The 17,642-nt window shown below is 34.2% G+C and overlaps 1 pseudogene; it reads left to right on the forward strand.

Moving 5' to 3' along the window:
- The first annotated feature begins 11,401 nt into the window (after positions 1–11,401).
- On the forward strand, positions 11,402–12,091 carry LOC128577043 (torsin-1B-like; annotated as a pseudogene).
- Positions 12,092–17,642: the final 5,551 nt, after the last annotated feature.

Genomic DNA, 17,642 nt, shown 5'->3' on the forward strand with positions numbered 1-17,642 from the left:
GCCCCATATACCTGGGGTGGCGTGTTCAAACCCGGCCCCAGCCAAAAAATTACAAAAATAAAAATAAATAAATAAATAAATAAATAAACATATATAGAGAGGTGAGGGTGAGAAGTAAGACCTTTCTGAATGTATGTGTTTTCTGATTTTTGGCCCATGTAAAGAGCTACATAATTAAATGGAAACTTAAATAAAAATGACACAAAATTAAATTACCATATGTGTGATATGTGTGTGTGTGTGTATATAGATACATAGATGTGTATATATACACACCAAGTATAGATATACACACGCACACACACACACCCCAAGTTGGAGGCATAAGAAATATTTCAAATGACTTTTAAACAAAATATTTTGGCTATATATCTTTACTAGGATATACTGAATACTGAGGTCCAAAATAACTATACATAAATACAGATGTTGGCCTGGACAAGGAATTTATGAAGAAGAGCCCAAAAGCAATCACAGTAACAACAAAAATAAATATATGGGACCTGATCAAGTTAAGTAGAAAAAAAAGTTTCTGCAGAGCTAATGACACAATCAAAGCATATAGACAATGTACAAAAGGGAAGAGATATTTTCATGCTACATATCCAGTAAAGGACTGATAACAAGAATCTACAAAACTCAAACAAATTAACAGGAAAGGATCAAATATTCCTATTAAAAATTTGGCAAAACACAATTGTCAAGATGTAGAATCAACCCCAAGTCCTCATCAACACATGAATGGCTTAATAAACTGTGGTATATGTATACCATGGAGTACTATTCTGCCATAAAAAGATGGTGATATACATATTTTGTATTAACATGGATGGAGTTGGAGGACATCCTCCTTATAAAGTATCACAAGAATGGAAAAGCAAGTATCTAATGTATTTAATACAATTATGAAACCAGTAGACAAACAAATACACACTCACACAAGAGAAAAACATAATTAAATGCAAGTGGGGAGAGTGTGCAAGAGTGAGAGGTATTGGTGTGCTCTCACCTAATAGGCACAATATAAGGGTATATGACATATCTCCTAGCGGATGGGCACACCTACAACTTGGACTTTGCCTAACAAATGCAAACAATGTAACTTAATTGTCCATACCCTCATATTAATATGAAATTAAAAATAAATGAAAAAAATTTGGCAAAAGTCACGAACAGAAACCTTTCTAATGAAGATAGATTAATGGCCTGCAAATACATGAAAAAATGCTCATCATCTCAAATAATCAGGGAAATGCAAATCAAAACCACATTGGGATATTAATCTAATCCCAGAAAGAATGACTCATATCATGAAGTTCCAAAGCAACAGATGTTGGCATGGATGCAGAGAGAAAACAAACAAACAAACAACAACAACAACAAAAAACATTCATGCTCTGTTCTTGGGACCGCAAACTAGTTCAGCCTCTATGGAAAGTAGTATGGAGATTCCTCAAAGAATTAAGACTATACCTACCATTTGATCCTGCAATCCCACTACTATTTACCCAAAGGGGGTAAAAAGTTATTTTTATCATAAAGCCACTTGCACTTGAATGTTTTTTTTTTAGCAGTTTGATTAATAATTGCAAAGATGTAGAAATAGGGCGGCACATGTGGCTCAAGGAGTATGGCGCCGGTCCCATATGCCGGAGGTGGCAGGTTCAAACCTAGCCCCGGCCAAAAACCAAAAAAAAAAAAAAAAGATGTAGAAATAATCTAAGTGCTAATCAATACAGGAATGTATTAATAAGTTGAATTTGGTTTATCTGTATCATGTAAACCTATTCAGTCATAAAAATGATGGTGATCTAGTATCTTTTGTAACAACCTAAATGGAATTGGAGACCATTATCTTAAGTAAAGTATCACCAGAATAGAAAAAAAAAATACCACATGTACTCAATTCTAAGTTAAAAATAGTTGATCAACACTTATGTGCTCATATGGGAGCAAAACTCAATAACATTTGAGAAAGTAGGGGAAAAGAGATGGGTAAATTCACAAAGAATGGATACTTTGCACAGGTACATCGTGCACTTTCTAGGTGAAGGACACACTTGTAACTCTGACTTAAAATGTGTGAAAGATAACTGTGTAGCCAAAACATGTGTACATTGGGACTATTATGTTCCCATAATGGTCTGAAAAAAAATCTAAATTCAATATTCTCATATTAGTAGTGATATTAGCACAGGTTATTTTAAAAGTAATCTTTATATATATAAAACCTATAAGTGTCTTTAGGAACCATGGTTTTCAGAGTAAGAAAAAATATATGAAATTTAAAATCAGAGAGCTTAAGTAAAATTAATGTAATCTTAAATACAATTAGAAAGGGAAAGATTAATTTTTCATGTTCAAAAATAAATGTATTTTCTAAAATTGTCCAGTGAAGTAGTCTAGAACATCAACAATGAAATATAGACAGTGCTCTCAATACTTTTAGGGAAATGGCTGATTGCAAGGCTAGGAAATGTGTAAGCGGAATCTAAGAAACCTTGTCATAACAGACAGTATGGAAGCTATCACAGACTACTGAGGTCATTTCAGCAGGATAAAGGAGACAACCTGCAAAGTTTTCCTATTGATCAAAGATAGGCTAATTTGGGCAACTTTGATATTAACTGTAATGCATATAATTACAACAAATCACATATATTGAGGTCATAATGATTATTCAAAACTAATAAATCAATAACAAATCTCACAGGTCATCATGTGGTTTAAGTCATGTTCCCTGAAAAGATAATGCTGAAGTTCTAATTCCCAGTATCTGTGAATGAGACCTTACTTGGAAATAAAGTCTTTGCCCTTGAAATCAGTATGAGGTCTCACTTGATTTGGGTAGGCCATTAATCCAATTATTGATGTCATAAGGAGAGAAAGAAACACAGAGACACGTGGATGTATGCTGCTAGAAGATGAAGGCAGAAATTGGAACAACGCAATTAACAACCAAGGAATACCAAGAATTGCTAGCAACCAGCAGAAGATAGGAAGAGGCAAAGAAGTGTTGTCATCTAGAGTCTTCTGAGGGAGTATCACCCTTCCAACACCTAGCTTTTGGACTTCTAACCTCTGAAATGGTGATAAAATAAATTTCTGTTTTTTAAGCTACTTACTTTGTGGTAATTTGTTATGACACTTCTAAGAAACCATTATAGTCATCTTTACAGATTGATAGGCCACCAAATAATTATCTTGAAAATTGATAGGGAAAAATAACTATTTTTTCTTTCTTTCCTGTATACATTGTATTTCTAGGTTATTAATAGTTTGTCAGGGAAAGTTCCTCTTTAGAGAACAAGCTCAGGGTTATTAATAGTTTATGAGGGAGGGTGGCGCCTGTGGCTCAGTCGGTAAGGCGCCGGCCCCATATACCGAGGGTGGCGGGTTCAAACCCGGCCCCGGCCAAACTGCAACCAAAAAATAGCCAGGCGTTGTGGCGGGCGCCTGTAGTCCCAGCTACTCGGGAGGCTCAGGCAAGAGAATCGCTTAAGCCCAGGAGTTGGAGGTTGCTGTGAGCTGTGTGATGCCACGGCACTCTACCGAGGGCCATAAAGTGAGACTCTGTCTCTACAAAAAAAAAAAAAATAGTTTATGAGGGAAAGTTCCTCTTTAGAGAACAAGCTCAGCTAATAAATACAGGAGTCATAGTATTTGAATATGACCTGTTTGCATGCACTAGTGAAATAATGGGTCTAGGCAATGGATCATCAATGGATGTTAAAACTATTTCATGAAAAGTTGATGGGAGAGTATTACAATGAATGGAAAATCTGACAATACCTGTACTCACTGATCAATCTTAACATCACTGAAATTGGAACAGCCACACCTACATCAGGTTCTTGAATGACGTGATATCATTATAACACTGATGAGGAAAAAAATCAGTTTTCCACTGGGGTGCATGTTTCCTTCTGTGTGGAGTTTTCTATGGTTACTCCAGTTTCCTCCCACAACTCAAATATGTTCACATCGAGTAAAGCAGTCTGTTTAAATTATCAGAGAGAGAGAGAGAGAGAGAGAGAGAGAGAGAGAGAAGAGAGAGGGATAGAGAGAGAGAAAGTGCCCTGTGATGGGATAGTGTCCTATCCAGAGCCAGTTATCACCACCCTTGACCCTGAACTAGAATAATTGAGTAAATAATTGTTTTTCTAGTTTTTAGTAATATTTCTTGCATGTACATATAGCTCACATTTATATCACTAAATTATATTATTAAAAACATTTTTGTCTTTATTTAGAAACTTAGATATGTTTCTGTGACCAGAAATACAATATAGGAGCTTAGCTCTTGTTCACATCAATTGCCTATGGTAAACTTGGTTTTCTTGTATATCGTTTCACTTAAAGTAGCAATTGCCAAGAACCTGTCCCAGAAGTTAAACGAAAACTTACAGCATATGCTTCCTGATGTAATGTAATAAGAAGCATTTACTACTATCTATGAAATATTACTATCAACAAATTGAAACTAAATAAATTATTTATTTATTTATTTATTTAAAAAAACATACTACAAACTTGTTTTATTTTTTCTGTTTTTTTAATCAATTAATTTATTTTTATTAAACCATAGCTGTGTACATTAGTATGATCGTGGGGCACCATACACTTGGTTCATAGATCGTTTGACACATTTTCATCACATTAGTTAACTTTAAAGTATATATTTGCACTCAGCCAAATCCAGAATTTTGAAATTCAATAGGACAAAATTACCAAGTTTCTTTAACAAACAGATGTCATTTTATTATTATTATTATTATTTTATTAAATCATAGCTGTGTACATTAATGCATCTATGGGGTACACTGTGCTGGTTTTATATACAATTTGAAATACTTACAACAAACTGGCTAATATAGCCTTCACCACACTTTCTTAATTATTGTGTTATGACATTTATACTCTACACTTAGTAGATTTGACAAGATGTCATTTTAAAAAAGAGATGGGGAAAAGAAACAATAAGAGATGTATGAACCAAATGCAATGTATGAACCATGGTTGGATTCTGATTATGAAGAATAAACTAAAATATTTGAGATGATTAAAGAAATCTGAATATGAACTTCTAATAGATGACTTTGAGGAATTGTCACTAATTTTCTTAGACATAATAATGGTATCATGGTATGTTTTTTTTAAATTATCCACCTGTTGGCAATAAATATTTCAGAATGATACAATAAGTCAAGGATTTCTTTTGATTGCTTGAGAAATAAAACAAGAAGCAAGAAAAAGAACAAATGAATGAATAATAAATAAATAAATAGTAAAATTGGGAGGATGTAGAAGAAATAGTATTGACAAAATGTTGATAATTGTCCAAGTGATAAGTGTACATGAGATTTTATTTTGCTATTTTCTTTTGTATGTTTGAAATTTCCTATAATTAAAAAATATCTATTACAATTGCTAAAAGAAGAGTCAGCAAATTGTATATTTGAAACACATAGGACTCTAATACCAGAAAGCAAACATTTCACCTCATTAAGACCCTTTTATCCCAATTCTACCCTCCATCTGGGTTCCCTTTCCGGAAGAATAGGAAATTCAATAGGAAAGGAAAGGCAAAATGACAAAAAAAAAAAAAAAAAGAAACAAACAAAACATGACTTCATTTACTACAGCAGGCTTCTAAATCTGAGTTTCAAACTAGATGAAGGAGAATCTTTAAATGCAGATAAAATATGAAATTCTGTTAACTGTCCACTAGAAAAATTAATTACTGAAAAGAGACATCTTATTCTGAATGAAAGTGGCTGGAACGGCTATGCAATCTGCACAACATTTTATTCATAGGTATATTGGGTAAGATTCTCTGCAAAGTATAAACTTAAGCAAAGCTTACATGAAGTTTTTTTAAATAATTTTATTGTGTTCTCCACATTAAAATATTTCAGATTAATATGAATGTACATAGAGTTAGCTTACATTGTTTGCAATTGTAAGCTAAAGTCCAAGTTGCAGTTGAGTCTTTCACTCAGAAGGTGTACCATATACCCTTACATTGTTTCTGTTAAGTGGGAACTAACTAATTCCCCTCCTCCCTCTTCTTTGGATTTGTATTTTTCTCTCCTGTGGGCCTGTAGTTATTGATCTACTAGTTTGAACATAGTATTGAGTACATGGAATACTTGTTTTTTCCATTCTTGAGATACTTTCCTTAGGAAAATGTTCTCCAATCCATACAGATAAATGCAAAAGATGCAAAGTCTTATCTTTTATGCTGAATAGTATTCCATGGTATATACGTATACCACAGTTTGTTAATCCATTCATTAGTTGATGGGCACTTGCATTGTTTCCACATTTTTTGCAATTGTGAATTGAGCTGCTATAAACATTCAAATGCACATGTCCTTCTGATAAAAATTTATTAATTCTGGGTTGATACCTAGTAATGGGATTGAGAGAGTAAATGGAAGGTCTACTTTTAGCTGTTTGAGGATTCTCCATACTTCTTTCCAAAAGGGCCATATTAGTTTTCTATTCTACCAACAGTGCATAAGTGTTTCCCTCTTTCTACACCCCTGTCAAGCATCTGCAGCTTTGGAACCTTCTGATGTGTACTATTTTCACTGGTGTTAGGTATTATATCAAAGTGGTTTTGATTTACACTTTTGTGATAATTAGGGATGATGAGCATTTTTTCAAGTGTTTTTAGCTATTTGTCCTCTTGGGAAAGGATTCCTGTTCAAGTCTCTTACCTGATGATTAATGGGGCTATTTCCTTTTTTCATGTTAATTTATCGATCTGCTTGAGTTTTTTGTAGATTCTGTGATTAGTGTCCTTTGTCAGATTGTAACATGTGAATATCTTCTCCCATTATGAAGGTTGTCTATTTGCCTTTTTGATTGGTATCCTTAGCTGTGCAAAAGCTTTTTAACTTGATCTGCTCTTATTTATTTACTTTTGTAGCTACTTCAGTATTCAATGGTGTATTCTTCTTAGAACTGAAAACAGACAAGGATGCCCCCTATTGCCACTGCTACTCAACATAGTGCTGAAAGTCCTAGCCAATGCAATCAGGCAAGGAAATGATATCAAAAGTATCCAGATGTGGACAGAGGAGATCAAACTTTCACTCTTTGCTGACGATATGATCTTATACTTAGAAAGTCCAAAGGACTCAACCATAAGATTTCTGCAAGTAGTCGAGCAATATAGATGTCTTTGGATATAAAAATCAATGTTCATAAATCAGTAGCCTTCTTATACACTAACAACAGTCAATCCAACAATCCAATCAAAGACACAATATCCTTCAAAGCAGCATCAAAGATAATGAATCACCTTGTAATATACTTAACTGAAGATGTAAAAGATCTCCACAGAGAGAACTATGAAACCCTGAGAAGAGAAATAGCAGAAAATGTTAAAAAATGGAAGAAGTTATACCCATCACTGAGAAGAATCAACATTGTTAAAATGTCTATACTCCCCAAGAGATCTATAGATTCCTCTCAATCCCCCATAAAATACCAATATCATGCTTAAGGAAATTAAAAAAAAATACTTCTTTGTTTTAGGAAAAACCCTGAATTGCCAACACAATTCTATAAAATAAAAACAAATCTAGAGTCATCATGTTACTAGACTCCAGGTTATACTACAAGTCTATAGTGATCACAATAGCATGGCATTGGCACAAAAATAGAGACATAGATCTATGGAACAGAATTGAGAACTTAAAGATGAAACTAGCTTCATATCTCCATCTGATCTTCAATAAACCAAACAAAAGCAAACACCAGGGAAAATAATTCCTATTTAATAAATTGTACTAAAGACCTGGTTAGCCACATGTGAAAGGCTGAAACTGGACCCATAACTCTCACCACTTACAAAAATGATCTCACCCTGGATAAAAGATTTAAATCTGAGACACAAAATGACAAAAACTCTAGAAGAAAGTGTGGTAAAAAGTCTTTGTGACATCAACCTTGGGAAAGAAGCAATACATTAGATTTATTGGAAAGTACTCTTAAGCATAACATTTATGAGGGCTGAGGAGCAACAAAAGAGTATGTAAAGAGTCAAAGTGTAATGCTTCAGGAACAAACGCTTTAGCTATTCTGACAGAAGGTTGTAGAACTGGATGGTCTTTGGAAATTGTCCTAAATTATGACAAGGTGGGTAAACCTTTATAATCAAAGCATCAAACATTCATTGGACTCAGGTTTCCCCTGAGAAGGGGTTGTGGCCTTGATAAAGGCAATTATTCCATTGATGCTCAGCTTTGAACCATTAACAGCCTACATTCCTGGCACTTAAAGGAATGAGTACCTCCATCGAGAAGGGAGAGGTGCACAGTACACCACAACATCCACCACAAGGGGGCAAGGAAATAAAAACTTTGAAATAATTCTCTACAGAGTCCAGCTTATTTAAGATAATGATTGCATGGATGTATGTGCATACAACATACATACATATATTGTCTGTGCAGTGGGGATAAAAAATAATCTGGCCTGCCTAGTTTTCAGGGTTAGAAAAAGAATAAAATACAATATTATATGTAAAATTATTTTTGAGTGATAAATTGCCACAGGCAGCATCATGGCATTGAGGAAAGATTAAAAGCTAGGCAAAGTTTGGTTGGCATTTTGACTCTCTTTTAATGAGCTATGTGAGAGTCTCAGTTCCTCATCCAGAAAGTCAGAAAGACACATTGACAGTGGTTCTCTACCACTGTAGTTGTCAAGCGTTAGTGTGCGTCAGAATTCTCAGTGAAGCTTATTAAAATGCATACGCTTTATTCAACATCTATGGAGGTGGAGACATGGAGCCTGCATTTTTAACTTGTATCTTGGGAGATTTTGAGAAACCTTGCTATAAGAGCCTTTCCAACCTTTAGTTCATATTATCATATTTTATTAACTTCGACCAGCATTTAAAAATCAGTGTTCTGGAAAACACTTTGTTGGTGAAGAATAGAATATTGTAGAACATTCTTTAGGAAATTATGGCTTAGATTTTTCAGAAATTCAGATTAGTACTAACAATGCACACTAATAATTACTCCAAATTGATTTTTTAAGATTATCTATTGTTTCCTGTCCCATTTACAATACATATTAATTATAAGTCTTTTTCTTCCAGTGTTAAAGATCATAGATTAATAACCATAACATCTAATACAACATATTTAATCTAAATCATTTCCATAATAGCATCAACATAATGAAACTAAAACTTTCATATGATATAAAAGTAATTGTGATATTAGAGACAAAAATCTCATGAGGATTATGCACATAATAGAAACCATACTAAAGTAAGTGTAGGTTATATATAATAAAATGAATACTGTTTCTCAAAATAAAAAAGAAACAACCACAAAGGAATGTTTCCTGAAATTCATTGTTTTCTATGTAAAAAATATTGAAACTAGGAAGGACAGAGTAAAAGAATGTACAAATTAATAGGGTTGATTTGTTACTTTTATTGGAAAAAAAATCTTACTCTAAACCCTGAATATGTCCATTGAAAAGTAGGTAGCATATGTTTCCTATCTTAAAGTTTTGGATGATTGCTATAAAAGAGAAGGGATACAGCACTGAAACTGATTACCTGACTATAGAAATTGAACAAATAATATGCAGGGTTGCTATTTTTAAAGTGACTGACTTGAAGAAGTTCTGGAGGTAGCCTAAATATGAGTTACAAGATCTTTTACATCGTGAATTTTAACTATTATTTGTAATTACACTACTGTAACGATTTTTCAGTTTCAAAAGTCCTAATGGCAATAAACAAGACAACTTCCAAGTCTATACCTCAAGAAACTTATCCTTTTCTCTCTCTTACTCGTTTCCTCCCTAGCTTCCTCCCTCCACCCCTCCTTTTGGTTGACCAGGTGAAAATTCCAAAGAACTCTATCTCTACATATGGCTAGTCAGTTATATAGTTCTCCTGTACTTAATTCTGAAAACTTGAAAATGATTTACTTCCAGTAAACTGGCTCATAATACTTATCCATATTTGTATATGTTTTCATTTTTTATTTAATTTTAGAAAGACGTGTACATATAATAGCTTAATTAACTTGTACTAAGTTAATAAGTCCCTGTGACCACTCTCCAAATTAGGAAACAGAGCACTGAAAGCACACCAGAGCCACTCTCATGTACCTCTCTGTCACTATTTCCACCTTATTCCCCCAAAGCAACTACTTTCCTAAGCTCTGACACCATAGCCTAGTATTGCCTTTTTCTAAATTATTAATAAAGTCATAAAGTATTAACTTTTGTGGCCTATTTTTCCACTCAAGATTATATTTGAAAGATTCACACATGTCCACGTTGTTGCATGTATTTGTATAATGCATGCTGTCACATTCATTTTCATTATTATATAATATTTCATTGAATATATGAATAAACATCAGTTTATGTATCTGTTCTTCTGTTTATGGATAGTTTATTGATCTTCGTCTTTAGCAAGTCTGAAGGATTTTCTGAATATTGCTGTGCCTGTCTTTTGGTGCACAGCATCTATCCTTTTGAAGAGGAAGATACTGTGAAGGATCCGAGGAAAGAAATGAAGAAGGAAAATAAAAGCAAAAGAAATATATGTGACTAGAAATACTATGTCTTGATCTCCACACTGTCCCATTATTGCCTTTATTTCTTAAACCCATTGTTGGCTGAAATAAGATCTGTGAGTTCTGAATTCATTTTACCATTTTGCATTTGCTCATCTTCTTCTGTATCAGGAGAATGCTCAGTTAGCTCCACTGTGAGTTACATTATTGTCATCAATTTCAGGGAAGCATGGGGATTTAAAATCTAACCCCTGATAATTCTGCAGATGAGTAAACTTTTCTATTGTTACTATCATTACCAGTATTATCTATTAAGATATTTATCACTTTATATATGAAATGGATTTCTGAAATGTTAATGATATCTTAGCTGATATTGATTATATGATACTCTAGAAAATCTTTTTAACATTGAACACAGTAAGATGGCATTAAGAATACTATGCAACTTTCAAATAATAGTATAGATATTTTAATTAATATGTATCCAATGTTGCATCAATAAATATTTAGTAGTCACTAAGATCCTCAATTTGGATGATTGATGCATCAATTATAAGCTATGTAATTACGGGGAGTCTCTAAAATTATCAGTTTCTTCATGTTTTAAATGTGATGGGGAGAGTGGTGGGCTGTGAGGAGGTGGAATGCTATGGGCGAGCAGTTCCAAGGCACCTCTGTGCTGTCGCTGCTGATGGTTGCCCAAGTGGTAGCAGCACTTGAGCCTATTAGTGTGGGCATCTCCATCGGGGCTGTGTAGGGCCTCACCAAGTACCTGTCTTACAGGGACATCTACTGCCACTTTGCAAACTGCTGCTATGAGGAGCAGGTGCTCCATGCCGCGGAACCAGTTACAGAAGTAGATTCATGGTAATGCAAGTGCTTCTGCAAACTCTGTTTTCATAATTGATGAGATGGATAAATTGCACCCCAGGATCATTAGTGCAATCAAACCATTTCTATACTACTACCATCAAGCGGATGGAGTGTCTTACTGCGAAGCTATCTTCATCTTTCTTAGCAATGCAGGTGGTGACCTTATAACTAAGACTGGTCTTGACTTTTGATGGGCAAGAAGAAAGAAGGAGGACATTCAGCTGAATAACCTGGAACCTGTGCTGTCAGGGTCTTTAATAATAAACACAGTGGCCTGTGGTACAGTGGACTGATGGACAGAAGTCTCATAGATTACTTCATCCCCCTTCCTGCCCCTGGAATACAGACATGGGAAGATGTGTGTGAAGCTGAAATGAAGGCCTTGCAGTTCTTCTGTAGATAAAGATATTGTGACAAGAGTGGCAGAGAAAATGACGTTTTTTCCCAAAGTTGAGAAAATCCACTCAGACAAAGGCTGCAAGACTGCAATCATTGCTAGATATCCACTGAGCTCTTACCCAGATGGATTAAGAGACAACTGGGAGGTTCAGCACACCAGGGCCCCTAATTACAGAAGCACTTTGAAGACATCTTCAGGGTTTTGTACATTTGCACATGTGAACTTTTGGGATAAAGTTTTCAGGAGTTGAAATATGAAAATACGGTTATCTGTCCCTTTTACTTGTTGTTTTGCAATGTGACAGCAGTCCAGTTCTTTGCAGTTGCAGAACTTTTAAAACACCCTTCACACTTACCATTACTCACCTTGACCATAGTGCCTGAACATAGTTGTGTCAGGGAAACCAGGGATCCTTTATGACCCAAGGCACCCACACGTCAGAAGCTCCTGTCAGGACTAGATGGGCATCTGAGGAGTGTTCACCCACTGAAAAAATTCTTCCACTGTTTGGTTTTCTTCACACAGAAAGCTTTTGCTGATATGAAATATTTTCTGTTAGAACTGATGGTGCCTGCAGGGCCAGGTGGAATCTGTTGGAGTACGTGGTCCTGTACTCTGAGCACTCTTGACCTGACTGAACTGTTCTCTTGTGGGGTAGGAGTTCCATCTGAGACCTCTGCAGCAGATGGGACAGATGGGCCCCTTTTTCCTGTCCACTCTCTGCTGATTACAACTCATGGGATCCCTCACCCATCACTCACAGCCTTCCTTGTACCACGTCTTGTCCTGAAATTCCTCACTACCATTAAGTCAATCAAAATGAGACCATTAGTTTTGAATTTGAGTCCTTGGTTCCCATGGCAAGATGTTTGTTACACCATGATGTAGGTCAGTCTCTCCCTTGACTTCACAGAACCATTTGAAGTTCATAGAACATGCTCATTCTCCATGCTTGACATCTGCCCAAATTGAAGGGTCAGCTTGAAGATTCTTCATTACCAAAGAAGTGGGAGTGTTGTACCTTGGAAATGCTAGAGTTTTTGAGGATATGCATTTTTTATAATGTTTTTGCTTCTAAACCTCAGATAATAGATGTATAGGACATTGCTTATTTTAAAACATGGGAAGGACACAGAATGGGATAATTGTTTATTCCTTTTTCAGATACTCTTAAATGGTATGGATTTTTATTGTTGAATGTGTGGCAAGTATGGTCATAATTATGGATCACACAAGGTTAGTCTGAAATTGTGGCAGGTCCTGGGTGTCATCTGATGAGAACACCCTTTGTGGCAGCACTACACCACTGCCCTGATCACTGGGAAGCAAGACTTAGATGCCACCTAGTGTGACTCATTCTGTGTCTCTCCTGTAGTTACAATGCAGCTGCAGATACATCATTACAACCATGCGGCATTTTCATGTGTAGAATGTGGGAGTGTCAGTGTGTGACATGGAACTGCTTTAATGGGTATCTTATTTAGTCTTTTGAAAATGCCAAGGAAAGGCTTAAAATTTTAGGGCATATTCTGAAATTAGAGCTAAGTTACATTTATTTTATAATCTTTTGGATATTTGGTCAAGATGAGAAAAGACTTCCTCTGTTTATTATGGTACAATCAATAAACCCAACATGTGTTGACCTTTGGACAGCTGTTACTGGATGTAGCTTGGCCACGGCCCAGCCTCCCTGACTCTTTGTAAAATGTGGACAGGAGTTTTAATTGACCTTGATACAAAATAATAAAACCTATATTTTGTGATGTGAGATGTTCCTTGCTAACTTTCCCCCCTAGTTTATTTGGTAATAAAGTTTGAAATAAAGACTCTTTAATAACAAAAATAAATAAATAAATGTGATGGGAAGATCAAAGAGACTCTGTTGTTTTAAAATTCAAACACAAGAATGTATACAAAACATCTAGAACAGACCCTGGTATGTAACATATAATAAACAAACACTAATCATGGTAAAAAGTTAGTTAAATTACTCTGGGAAAAATCACAGAAGAATTTAGCTGAATGAAATACAATGGATTTTTACTCACTTGTTTGTTTTCAGTGCCTTTTCTTGACATTGTATCCCTATACACATGACAAGTTTGGTTCCTTATTTCCTTAAAATTGTACAGATATTTCTGGAATTTGCAATTACAAAGTTGAAGAAAAATCTAAGGACAGATGTTACAGAAAAGACCATTCAATTGATAATATCAAATATTATGTTTTCACTTGAAAGTAATATTTTATGAAGACCTGGAAAATAGGAATAGTGTACAACTTTTGGAAAATGGCTGATAATTAGTTAATATATGAAGTTTCCAAAAGATCTTGACAACTAGACTAATGAGTCAAATAAGATTAAACTTTATAAAATAAACTTTAAATTCATATTTAATTTACAAAATAGCAATGTGGCTTTTGACTATGGCATTGTGAGAATAACTGATACCTGACTTGACTTCCTGATATTAAATAAAAAGAACCATAGAACTTAAAAATATATGAAAAAACTGATTCAGATATTAGAAGATAGGTTGTTTGGGTGTGCTATCCCTGAAATGAGGGTCCCTTGTGATCATTTCAGTTTTTACTCAGGCTATAGCCCAGGGATGTGGTTCATCAGCAGTTTGCTAAATAGAAGAGACAGATATCTGACTTTGCTGATACCTAGATGTTTGGAATTTTCTTGGAAGAGTAAAATAGAGTAAGGAGCCACATCAGAATGAGTTCTACAAATTTGCATAGGGGTTCTGTTGAATGTTGGGTTTAACACTAAGCTGCATGTGCACAGGTTGAAATTCCGTAGGGCTGAAAAAAGAAAAATTATCAAGAAAGTCACAGGAAGGCATATTATAGTCAAATTGTTAAAGAGCAGTTATAATGTGAAAAATCTTAGAAGGAACCAGAGAGGGAAAAAGATGACACATCACACATGGAGGAAAAAGATAAAAATGATCACCGGAAGGACATCTTTAACATGCATAAAGAGAAAAACTGCTAACTAAGAAATCTGTATTGAATGAAAGATATTTTTTAAATGAAGATAAAGACATTTTCAGGTGAACCAAGCTATAAGAACATAGTAGCCTTGTCTCTGATGGAAACTAAAGACTATACCAAAGAATTAGAGAGAAGGATGTATGATAAATAAGAAAATATAAAAGATATTTTCCTCAATTAAAAAGTCTTTAAATATAATTTACTCTGAAAAGCAAATATGTAATAATGGGGATTTATGTCATATGTAAATAAAATTTATGAAAACAATAGCAAAATAATGGGAGTAAAAAACAGGATATAATGCTGTGAAATTTTATATAATGTATGAAGTAGTAAAATATTTAAAATTAGTGTGTCAAAACTTTAAAACAATCATTAAAATTTAAAATGAATTACATAGCTAATATACCAATAGAGGAGCTATAATTGTATACTACAAAATGTATAAATTATTCAAATGTTAGTTATAAAATAAGGCAAAATTTATGAAAAATTTGAGATAAATAAAAACTTATAATAAAATGGTAGTTTAAATTCACACATCACTAATGCATTAAATATAAATAATACAAAAATACCAATTTATGGCAAATATTATCATACTATTAAAAAATAAGAGATAACTTTAAGTTATATTAAATGCACCTTAATAGAATAAGTTATAAGTAAAATGTAGAAAATATACTATGTAAACACTAATCAAAGCAGTGTTTTGATAATATGAGAAAAGGATAATCTCAGAATAAGGGAATGAAGTGCTTGACTGCTTTAGATCCATTTTAGCTGTCCTATAGTGTCCTTTAACTAATTGTAATACTAAAATCACCTCTTAGCAGAGAATTTTAATAGCATGAACATAACATGACTTGAATGAAGGCACATGATGATAGTACTACACATGCTCGATTTGTTTCACTGGAAACAATCAGTGATACAATGTAAGAGCTCTGTGTCACTCACTGTAAAATAATTTAAAATAAGAACATGACAATGTAGATAGATGCAAACTTTGCTAGGAAAAGTTTCTGTGTTGCCCAGGAGCAAGTGTCCTTGCAAATAACCTCTAATAAACTCATCTAATTCAACAAGGTGGACTTGTCAGAGTTGTTATTTGGTCTCGCAACTTCATCTCAGTTAATGAGACAATTTATCCATACTATCATGGGATTTTCTTAAATCACAGGATAGGTGTCACCAGAGATTTAAAATAAGACATTTCATAAAATTAAATAATCAGCTAATCAAGAAGTTATAAAGATCATAAATATAGATGCAGCTAACAGAAATTCAAATACATGATGAAAAAAATGACAGAAATGACAAAAAAGACAAATCTATAACTTCAGTTGGAGATCTTAGCACTTCTTTCTCAGTGATTGAATGACTACACAGAAAGATATAAAAGATTGTATCTAATTGACTTTTTAAATACTTCATAAAAAAAGATCAGAATAAACACAATATTAAAGTGCATGTAGACCATTAACCAAGATAGATCATATGCTAGACCAGAAAACCTCAAACAAAATTTAGAAGACAGAAATTATATAGCACATGTTTGCTCACTGAAGCATAATTAAATGCCAGAATTATATGAAGAAAATTTTGGATTATTTGGAAATTAAACAACACACATTGAAATAAAACATGGTTCAAATAACAATTCAGAATTAGAATCAAAAAAACTTTGAACTGAAGAAAAACCCAACATATCAAAATTTATAAAAGGCAAATAACACAATTATTAACAAAAATTTATAGTTTTACATGCTTATTTTAAAAGTCTAAAGTCTGCGGTGCATCTTACAAGGATCTATGTGAAACTTAGTAAATGTGGAATGTAAATGTCTTGGCAAAATAACTAGGAAAATGCCAGGAAGACTATGTTAACTAGTGTGATGAAAATGTATCAAACGGTCTATGAACCAACTGTATGGTGCCCCACGATCATATTAATGTACACAGCTATGATTTAATAAAAAAAAAAAGTCTAAAATCAGTGATCTAATTGTCCATCTCCAGACGTTAAAAATAAACAAATAAAATAATAAATTACCCGATGTGAAAATTTTGGAAAAACACTTAGAGATATTGGCCCAGGCAAAGAATTTTTGAAGAAGATTCCAAGTTCACACCAACAGCAAAAATAAATAAATGTAACCCAATCAAATTAAAAAAAAAAAAAACTTCTGCAAAGCCAAATTCAAAATCAAAAGAGCAAATAGACAACCTACAGAATGAGAGAAAATATTCACATGCTATACATATGAAAAAGGACTAATAACCAGACGCTACAAAGAATGCAAGCAAATCAGCAAATACTAACCAAACAATCCCATTAGAAAGTGGACCAAAGGTGGGCGGTGCCTGTGGCTCAAAGGAGTAGGGCACCAGCCCCATATCCCAGACGTGGTGAGCTCAAACTCGGCCCTGGCCAAAAACTGCCAAAAAAAAAAAAAAAAAAAAAAAAAAAAAAAAAAAAAAAAAAACGTGGACCAAAGGCTTGGACCAAAGAGGCTCAAGCGGCTAGGGTGTCAGCCACATACACCAGAGCTGGCAGGTTCCAATCCAGTGTGGGCCTGCCAAACAATTGCAACTATAACCAAAACAATGGCCAGGCGTTATGGCAGGTGCCTGTAGTCGCAGCTACTTAGGAGGCTGAGGCAAGACGATTGCTTAAGTCCAAGAGTTTGAGGTTGCTGTGAGCTGTGACACTACAGCCTCTGCCCAGGGCAACAGCTTGAGACTCTGTCTCAAAAAAAAAAAAAAAAAAAAAAAAAAGTGGACCAAAGACATGA

Source organism: Nycticebus coucang, chromosome X, assembly GCF_027406575.1.
Source record: "Nycticebus coucang isolate mNycCou1 chromosome X, mNycCou1.pri, whole genome shotgun sequence".
Classification (NCBI taxonomy): domain Eukaryota; kingdom Metazoa; phylum Chordata; class Mammalia; order Primates; family Lorisidae; genus Nycticebus; species Nycticebus coucang.